Source organism: Nicotiana tabacum, chromosome 1 (genome assembly GCF_000715075.1).
Source record: "Nicotiana tabacum cultivar K326 chromosome 1, ASM71507v2, whole genome shotgun sequence".
In the NCBI taxonomy this organism is placed as follows: domain Eukaryota; kingdom Viridiplantae; phylum Streptophyta; class Magnoliopsida; order Solanales; family Solanaceae; genus Nicotiana; species Nicotiana tabacum.
In genome coordinates, this window is record NC_134080.1 from 91,645,113 (window position 1) to 91,655,120 (window position 10,008).

Here is a 10,008-nt window from a genome sequence, read left to right on the forward strand (position 1 = left end):
TACATTTTCCTTGCTTGTTTAATTTTTATTTAAATCATGAAAAAAAGAAAAAAAATAAATACTACCAATATATATATATATATATATATATATATATATATATATATATATATATATATATATATATATATATATATCATGCATTGCATTTAGGATTTGTTTTTACATTTTTAAAATTATTTTGAAAATCACCAAAAAAATAGCTTATTTTTACATTTTTTGTCTTTTAATCTTTTGTTTTTTGATTTTTTACATTTAATGTAGAATTAAGCGTTGTTTATAATTTTTATAATTATCTAAGTAGTTTAATTTCATATTTTTAGATAATTTAGGACTTTTAATTTTAGGATCTTTAATTAAAAAAAAAAGAAGAAAGAAGAAAGAAAAGAATAAAAGAGGTTAATTAAAGGCAAGGGTTTTTATTTGGTTTTGGGCCAATTTAAGCACCCCAATTCGGCCAATGGCTTCCACACCTCAAAACCAATTAACCACCAGCCAAATATTTCCCTCTAGAGCCCCAACTCAAAGAAAATCGGACCTGACCCACCAAAATAACCCGCCCATTTGCCCTTAATATAAACCCCCTTTATAATTTTTTCCCCCATTTGAACCTTAAACCTAAGAAGTCAAAGATGCGATGCCCCTTTCTACTGTTCATCTTCCCCAACTCTCAACTCGCCCTCAACTCACCATTAATTCACCCGAGTTCATTCAAAATGGTCCCCCTCCACGTCATTTGATTCGTAATGGTTTTTTGTCAGTGGGGAGTACGAATTTTCTCTCCCAAATAGCACGATTTCGGATTCAAAAGGACAATTGTTGGACCAATGGGAGCCGTGTATAGATGTAAATCGATCCACGCCTTCCATTTGTCCCAAAAATTATTCAAAAATTTGAAGATTTCAGATATTTTGAGCAGAAGATTCGAGAATTTTCGAGGGTTATATATAGGAGGTAAGTCTTCTTTTTCAAAGTTGGAGGAAAATATAAAGAAAATAAAAGGAAAAAATCAGAGAGAAAAGATCGAAAGAAAAAATCTTCAGTAGCTGGGTCAAAATTTTCTAAGGAAAAACTCACTGGTTCGAGTTCTTTTGAGGTTCTGTTTTCTCAAGAAAACTCGATTTTAAAATTTCAAGTTGTGGTCGACTTTGTTTTGGAGCTCAAATTTCTACAGTGTTTCAGTTAAGCTGTTTCTGGGTCTGTCGCTGCATATCCTGGGTTGCATTGCTGCTTTTGAGGTGTTGATTTCACTCTGTTGTGGTGCTGCTGTTAAGAAGCTTTATTTGGTCATTTGTTGGTTAGTATACTGATATTAGGTATGTGGAACTTACTCTACAACTATCTTCTTCTTTTTTTGAAATGACAAGTTGAATTCTTAATGCCATGACTCTACCTACTTTTACACATTTCTGATGTCAAATGCTGGATTTTTTATCTTTTCCTTTTTCTATACTTTTGGGTTGACGTACCTGATTGTATTTGTTTATTTAAGTTGAGCACCATTAAGCTTTTGCTATAGTAGAATTGATTGCTGGAATTTTGAGCTAAAAATGGTGAGGTTCTGGAAGGTTGTTTGATTTCTTTTTAGATGGATAATGTTGCTGGAGTTTTAGAGGTGATTCGTGGTCTGAGAGGGTATTTTTTTATGTTGGATTTATAGGGATTCCATGGCTGTTTTAGAGGTATTTTAATGGAGATTTTATGGTAGTATCATGGCAAAAAGCTGTTGCATTTTGGTTTATTTACTGCTGAAAATCTTTGCAAGGTCTGTTTGTGGTTAACTTTTCACAATTTCAATTCAAGTTGCATATTAATCAACGTGAGTCATTGGAGTTGTTCAAATCTTAGTCTTTTGTTATCCCTTTACTTGTTATTCCTTTACTTTGATTCTTCTTTTATATGTATAAATAAAACCTCAATTTCATGAATATACCTATATTTTGAACCAAAAAGAAGTAACCTGGTTTGAGATGAACAAGCTTCTTTGGGTCAGTTCCTTTTAAAATAACTTGTTAGAAAGGAGGCAGATTTGGCCACTATTAGATAAATCTGTAACAAAGGACTTTTATTCTTCTCTTTATGGTTTAGTGGCTATTTCGTTACCTAATATGATGTTCTGTTTTCTCTACATGAATGACCACACGTAAAAATGTCAATTTGTATAGCTATTAAATTTCAACAATTTATGTTTGCTCCTCTGTATTGCCGGTAACTAGATTTGAATGAGTTCATGTGTTGTTTTAATAATATTTTGTCGTCTCCTTTATGAGTCGTTTTTGTGGAATGTAAAATGATAAACTTCAGATTTTTTTTACAGATTTCTTTAGTATTGATGATTCACATGGACGAGAAAGCAAGTGAACTATCCCATGTGATTGGATTGGTTAATAAGGGTGAAGATAATTTTTTAGGACATTCTCTTAAAGGTTGAAGCGCACACATTTGTTTCATATGACAAGGTGGCTAATATCTTGATGTTTGAATTACTGGATCAGCGTTGTGGCAGTAAGTGTGCCCGTTAACCATCGATTCTCCCAAAACGATCTATGTATTGAATTTTAGCAATATATTAAGTTGAAACGTCTGAATAAATTCAAGGTATAGATTATGCTTTAATGATAATGATAGCCAAACTACAACCTTCTTTGACAATAATTATGTATCCATACTTCCATGACCCTGACAAATATTGCTTTTTTTTAATAAACAAAATTGAATATTTGTAGTTTGCTTTAGGCCCGATTTAGATTAGTATTGCGATTAGGTGTACGTTCGCGTAACTTAATTGCAAATTAAATTCTTAAAAGACTCGAGGTATGCGTTCGCGCAACTTCAACCAAATTTTCTTAGTAAAATAAACAAAGCATTATTAATTGTGGATACGTTCGCGTGACACGATTTTTGACGCGCCTAAAAGAAAAGAGTATACGTACGCGTAACTCCATTCTTTAATTACGAAAAAATCAAGTGATAAAAAGCGGTTAAAAGGTAAATGCACATAGGTCTTAAAAAATGTGTAGTTGAACAATTAAGCCAAGCATAAATTGCTAAGCGACCGTGCTAGAATCCCGGAACCCGAAAATGCCTAACACCTTCTCCCGGGTTAACAGAATTCCTTATCTAATTTTTGGTTCGCAGACTTCAAAAGGAAAGTCGAAATTTCCTCGATTTGGGATTTAAAATAAACCGATGACTTGAGACACCAATTAAGTTATCCCAAGTGGCGATTCTGAAATCAAATAAATAATCCCATTTTGAATAATGTCACTTAAATTGGAAAAACTCTCTTATATCCCTTTGGGGGGGAGGGGGTGTAAAAAGGAGGTGTGACAAGTACACTACAACAGCACCCAGTAAGTATCATGTCAAAACTCGATAGAGTAGTGACGAGGCCAGGTCGAGACATCTAACGAAAAATTAAGGCAATGGAAAGACAATAAAGCAATTTATCAATACAAGGCTAACAACAAAATTAAAGCAACAAATGAAAACAAGAAATTACATGTAGTAAAGACAACAAGTAACCAATTACAACCAAAATATACGAATGGAAGGAAATAAGAAAACAAGAACAACAACCATTAAAATCAACAAGCCTTCGAACGTAGAATGTACAACAAGAATCAAACAAAAGCACCACACCTTATATTCACATTTCACAAGTCATGATCAAAATCTTCCTTATATCTCCACGTGAGCCTTGCGTTTATATTTTTAAAAATATTTTTCCAGAAATAGCTACACTCTCTTTAGCCCCCTTATCTCACTATATGGATTCAAGTAATCCCCTTACTAGCAACACGCGTATAAATCCCACATTATCTCGCCGCATGAACATTAAAACCTATCCTTATACCGCCACATGCACATCAATATCACAACACAATAATCAACTCGCACCACACATGCCCATATGCCACAACATTGCTAAAATCAACAATAGCAATGTTACAACAACATATAGCCCAAGGCTCAACCACGATGTGTACACGAATCTCAATAACAACAAAAGGGATGAGAAACAACTCAACAATTAAAAACTTCAACCATAATGCGTTAGTAGCATTCACACCTACAACTTCAATAACTCTACAATGAAGGTATTCCCATGAAATGACAACTTTGAATTCAAATACATGACATAATCTTAACAATGAAAGAGATAGCATAAAATAGCGACTAAGTCTAAATGCATGAGAATAACTCAACAATGAAAGGAATAGCATGTAACAACTACTACAAGTAAATGTACATAAGTGTAACTTGACAATGGAAACTAAAACATGTAATGCCAATTTCAATTAAAGCAAGTGAGAATAAAAGTAACAACGAAAGATAAAACAAATAGTAATAACTTCAATTAAGTTCTTATAAGTAATCTAAGAGTCTAAACCAGTCAAACACCATATATAAGACTGTGTACACACTCGTCACCTCATGTACACGTCTTCCACATAATTCGAATAGTACAAACAACTCAAATCCTGAGGGGTAGTTTCTCCCACACAAAGTTTGCAAGATATGTACCTCAACTAGGCCAAATCAACACTCAAAAAATGCTTTTTCTTTAAAATTCACCTCTGCACGACTCAAATCTACCAAAAATAACTTAATATCATCAAACAACGCAAGAAAATAAAAATCTTTACACAATTTTCCAAAAGTCAACAAAAGTCAACCTCGGACTCACTCGGCCAAAACCCGGGTCCAAAGGTAAATCCCGGTGACCCATAACCCCACAAGTTCATATATGTATTTTTTTTCAAATCCGAAACCAATTCGATTTTCAAAGCACAAATTTTCATTTTTTTCAAAATATAGACAAAAATTTCAAAAAAATTTCTTCGATTCTCATAAATTTGATGTTAAATCTCATATATAATCAGGTAATATAGTTGGAGATTGATCAAAATCACTTACCCAATGATTGTAGGTGAAAACCCCCTCTTTAAATCGTCCCCTCTCGAGTCTAGGATTCTAAAATAGGAAAAATGAGATGAAATCCCGTCTTACCAACCCTTTTGTTCAGGCGCAAATGTCGCATTTTCCATACTGGATTCGTAATTCTGGTTGCTGTCAGCCTAATGGGAAGTCATAATCACGACACTGGCTTCGCATTTGCGAAGCCTGCTCCCATGCAACAAAATAGTCACAATTGCGAACCTACCCAGCCGAGGCACTTCTTCGCAATTGCGATCAAGTGTATCGCAAATACGACACCTGAGGCCCCCGGCTATGATCGCAATTGTGATGTTGATGCTTGCAATTGCGCCACCTGAGGCACTAGCATACTAGTAACCTGGAATTGAGTCCATTCCATTACGAAACACGTCTGAAACTCAACTGAGCCTTTAGAGCTCTAAACCAAACATCCGCACAAGTCTAAAAACGATATACAAATGGGCTCGCGTGATCCAAATTCCAAAATAACATCTTGAACCACAAATCGGACATCAACATGCATGGAACTCAAAAGTAAACTCATGAACCTCTAGAATTGCAACAAAGCATTCGAATCCTATCAAACCAACTCCAAATGACACCAAAATTTGCAGTCAAGTTTCAAATAACAAAACAGACCTATTCCAAGTTCCAAAACTGAATTTCGAACCTGGTAGCCACAAAGTCAACATATGGTCAAACTTAGGGAAACTTCTAAACTTCAAATTGTCAACCTTCGACAAAACAAGTTAAATCAAACTAGGGACCTATCAAAAGCATCAAAATACCGTTTCGAGGTCATTTTACAAAAGTCAAACTTTGGTCAACATTTCCAACATAAGCTTTTAAACCAAGAACCAAAGGTTCCAAATCAACACAAAACCACAAATACACATGTGTCAAGTAGTAAAAGGGAAAAAAGGCTCAAATAGACAAAACGACTGGTCGGGTCGTTACAAGCGAGCAACCCAATCCCAATATCATTTCAATATATGTTGCGGCGAGCAGCCCAATCCCAATATCATTTCAATAACATTAACAACTCAATATAACAAATTCCAAAACCCCAACATAAAAAGGAATTAAAGTGTATAAATCACCAAGGATCTACGAGTACAAACAGAGAACAACCAACAACTCAAATTCACAAAGTACCCTCATATCGTACGCCAACACGAACCTCGACAAGTCATTATGCAAGAATAGCTAAGGGCTCACACAATTGGTTATAACATAATAAAGTGCAACAAGTAAGGTAAAATCAAGAAAAGGTATGAAACAGTAAAGACATTCATTTAATATAGGTGAGAACATATAACAGGTAAAGCAGTTAATAACCAGAGATTGAATAAATAGATACATGTAACAAATAAATGACAAGTAACAAGTAGAGGCAACAATAACAAGTACTGACATGTAACAATCAAAGCATGTAACTAGATATAATATGGAATAAATGATGACATAATGACAAATAGCCCACCCGCATAATTGAACCATGGCAACGCATATACACTTGTCCCCTTGCATATACACCGCTCCCACACACAATTCACATAGCAGGTAGACCAAAAAAGTCATATTTCTCTTAACTCAAAGTTAACCACGACACTACCTCTTTCCGTAACACAATTAACAACCAACCACGTCTTTTCCTTTAGAACAAGCCTCCAAACCAATCAAATCTAACAAAATATTGTTCAGACAATTCAAAATAAACTTTAGCAACTATCCATGAATGAAAAAGGTTTAATCTTGATCATTATTAAAAATCCAACAAAAGTAAATCCCTCGCTTATGCGGTCGAATTCCTAGATTTGGACCAAATCCCGATTACACATTCACCCTTGAGCTCGAAAATATGATTAGTTTTGAAATCCGACCTCAATTCGAGGTCTAAATCTCAATTTTACAAAATTATTCTACCCAAAACCCCTAATTTCTACTTTGAAATTCATAGATTTGATAAAGAAATTCACGAAAAAGTAATGAGAATTGATTAAAAATAAATTTGAGTTTCTTACCAACGAATTTGGGAAGAAAAAACTCACAAGATACTGCCCCAATAGAGTCTAGGGTTGAGAAATGGTGTAAAATAAGCTAACTCCCGAAATTCCCCATTTTTACCATGTTGCAGACTTCGGAATTCACTACAAAAAAAAAACTAGAATTAGCTACAAAGACTGTCGTTAATCTATTGCTAAATTGCATGTAGCTAGCAGAGTTTCTTGATAATTTGTCGCTAATTCGTCACTAAATGAGATTAGCGACGGATTTTTCTGTTTAGCTGCAGAATTTGTTCGTTGCTAAAACCAGATTTTTTAGTAGTGATTGCGAACTCTTATTCTCAATTGCGATGTTCGTGAATGCGAAACACTGATCGCAAATGCGATCGGTGTCACAGTCCCAAATATATCGCAAATGCAACTGTTCTTCGCAATTGCGAAGGACCCCTTCATCGCAAATGCAAACTGAGCTTGCGAAGCTGCCTGCCGCCTGCTCCATGTCACGAATGCGACCACCCGCCTATCTGCAAATGCGACCCTTTCTTCGCATTTGCGAAGTCTTCAGTCCTAGCTAAATTTAACATATGCGAGCCTGACATCGAAAATGCGAGGCTCTCAATTGCGATCAGATCTTCACAACTGTGAGACCTGCAACCTGAACACACCAGTTGTTGTTCCAGCTGTCTAAAAATCTCATAATGCATTCGAAACTCACCTGAGCCACTCGGGCTCCAATATGAACATCCAAACAAATGTCATAACATCATACAAACTCGTTCTCTAACTCAAATCATCAAAATAACATCAAATATCAAGAACCAGTCATAAAAACGCAAAAAATTTGACATGAAATTCAACTTATGCCAATTTTTGCATAATGCGCCACACGCGCTCGGTTCACTCAAACCCTAATCAAACATTTGTACAAGTCCAAAAATATCATACGAACCTAATGGAATCGTCAAAATACAGACCCAGGATCGTTTACCAAGAACATTGACCATGGTCAGCTCAAGCCTCATTTTGTATCAAAAATTGCATTTTCTTTTAAATTTCATATATAAACTTTCCAAAAAATCGATACGGACCACGCAAGTCATAAATCATCAAATTAAGCTATAAAAAGTCTCGTAACACAGAAAGGGGAGTTGGTTCTCAAAATGACTTATTGAGTCGTCACAACCTTCATGAGAAGCCTGTAATACAAATTTGCTTATTGTCTTTGTATGCTAAGATCATATTGTACTCATCAGGCACTATGACACGAATTAAAATATTTTTAAATTTGGCATTCTTTTAGACTGATTAACTTCTTCCTTAGAGTATTTTTTCTTGTGTTTTGGTCCGGTAGGAACTCCTTTGTCATTTACAACCATAGGAATCTTAGTACAATGTCCTAAACTTTCACCGTCTTCTCCCTCCAGAAAATGAAAAATTCTTCATTTCTATCATCTGCAGTATTTTTTTTTTTCATAATGGTTGCCAGACAGTTGATTGTCCTTCATTTCAGCAGTTGATTCTCCTTCTTGAGCATTTGACAGTGCAACCATTCTTAGATCCTTTCAGGTGTTGCCTTTATTCAAAGTACTTTCTCTGATACCAATTGTTATTCTAAGGTTGTACCTTGACAGAAGAGGGGAGGAATTGTATCTTGTCCAATTTTTGCGAATCAAAGAAGCAGGTTCTTTGATGTACCTAATTTAGACATAAACTTCTAATAAATTGTGAAATATAAGAAACACAACAATTTTTATATGGAAAACCTTATTGTTCAAGGGAGTAAAAATTACGATCAACCCGTGTAGGATTTGCCTTCAAACTTCACTAACTTTAAAGAGTGGTTTTAGATTACAACTTAATAACCAAGGAGACCAACTCAAATATCCTTCCTCTACAATTAGCTCAATTGTAAATACCCCGCTCCAAATTAACTCTAGTCTAGAAAGTTAAACAAAAAATTAAAAGTCTATGATAACCAATGATATCGCCCTTCTTCAAAAGTAAATAGGTTATAATTCAAGAATAATTGACTCAAACAAAATAACAATGCTCAACTTGAATCTCTAAAAGCACCTTTTTTGCTATGAGTTGCTATTTTCCTTGAACAAATTCTATGTTTGTGTGAAATAGTCGTCTATCTTGAATAGAAGCAAAATTGGGCGTTATATAGGAGTGAGGTTGGCGAAAATTCTTTTTCAAGTTTAGCTTCAAAACCAAAAGTAATTTGGTCACCTCCTTAAGAGAAATAAATCCCAAAAGAATTCTGTTTTGATTTCCTAAACCAAGTCCTTCACATGTCTTCCTTCCTATTCAAGTGTTCCTATAATTAATCTTTTCATGTTTAACACAAATTTCTTCAGCCAATATTTTCCGTTTAGACCACGAACACAATCTTTCCGTTATTAGCCGAAATTATTTTTCCAATCCAACTTGCTATAGGAAGCGTCCTACAACTTCATATCAATATGGTTGAAGCAACCTAGTTTTTTTGCAATCGTTTAGTAATCATCAAAGCCAATTTAGCTCATCTAAACAGTAATACATATTGCCACAAAAGTTTGTTTTGCCGTTGTAATATTAAAAAAATTCCAAGGAAGCTATAATTATAGCAAGTGATATTTTCTTTTCCACGATAAATAAAATCTGTAGGAATCTTAAATTGTGCCATAAAGTGTTATATTATGCCAAAAAATTACATATGTTTGCCATGAGAATTCAAACTTTATGACTATTTACAGTCTAATCTCGTGATAATAGTAGTTGGCTTTAGCTAATTCAAAAATTTATAACTTTAAATGTAACTGAAATATAGAAGTATTGACCAGCTGGAAACTTTTTCATATTGAACAAGCATTAAATGTGTCCAACATCTATATATGTCACTCCAGTAATTTTTCTTGTAAATATCAAGGAAGTTTGTTTCTACTTCAACCTCTCTTTATCCATACATAATGTTAGATTAATAATCGTGGGGCGAGAATAACATTTGTATACCTGTCAACGCAGCGGAAGAATTATTGAACTCACCACCAAAAGAATTGCCCCAAGTCGAACTTTGAAT

At 34.5% G+C, this 10,008-nt stretch overlaps 1 long non-coding RNA gene across 2 annotated transcripts; it reads left to right on the forward strand.

The window, feature by feature from the left end:
* Positions 1–488: 488 nt before the first annotated feature.
* On the forward strand, positions 489–2,616 carry LOC107808095 (uncharacterized). 2 transcript variants are annotated; one of them, XR_012708847.1, is made up of 3 exons: positions 590–954; positions 1,183–1,316; positions 2,318–2,616. It is a non-coding gene; the product is annotated as an uncharacterized LOC107808095 (long non-coding RNA). The 2 variants fall into 2 exon arrangements; XR_001653054.2 differs by having other exon boundaries at positions 489–1,316.
* Positions 2,617–10,008: the final 7,392 nt, after the last annotated feature.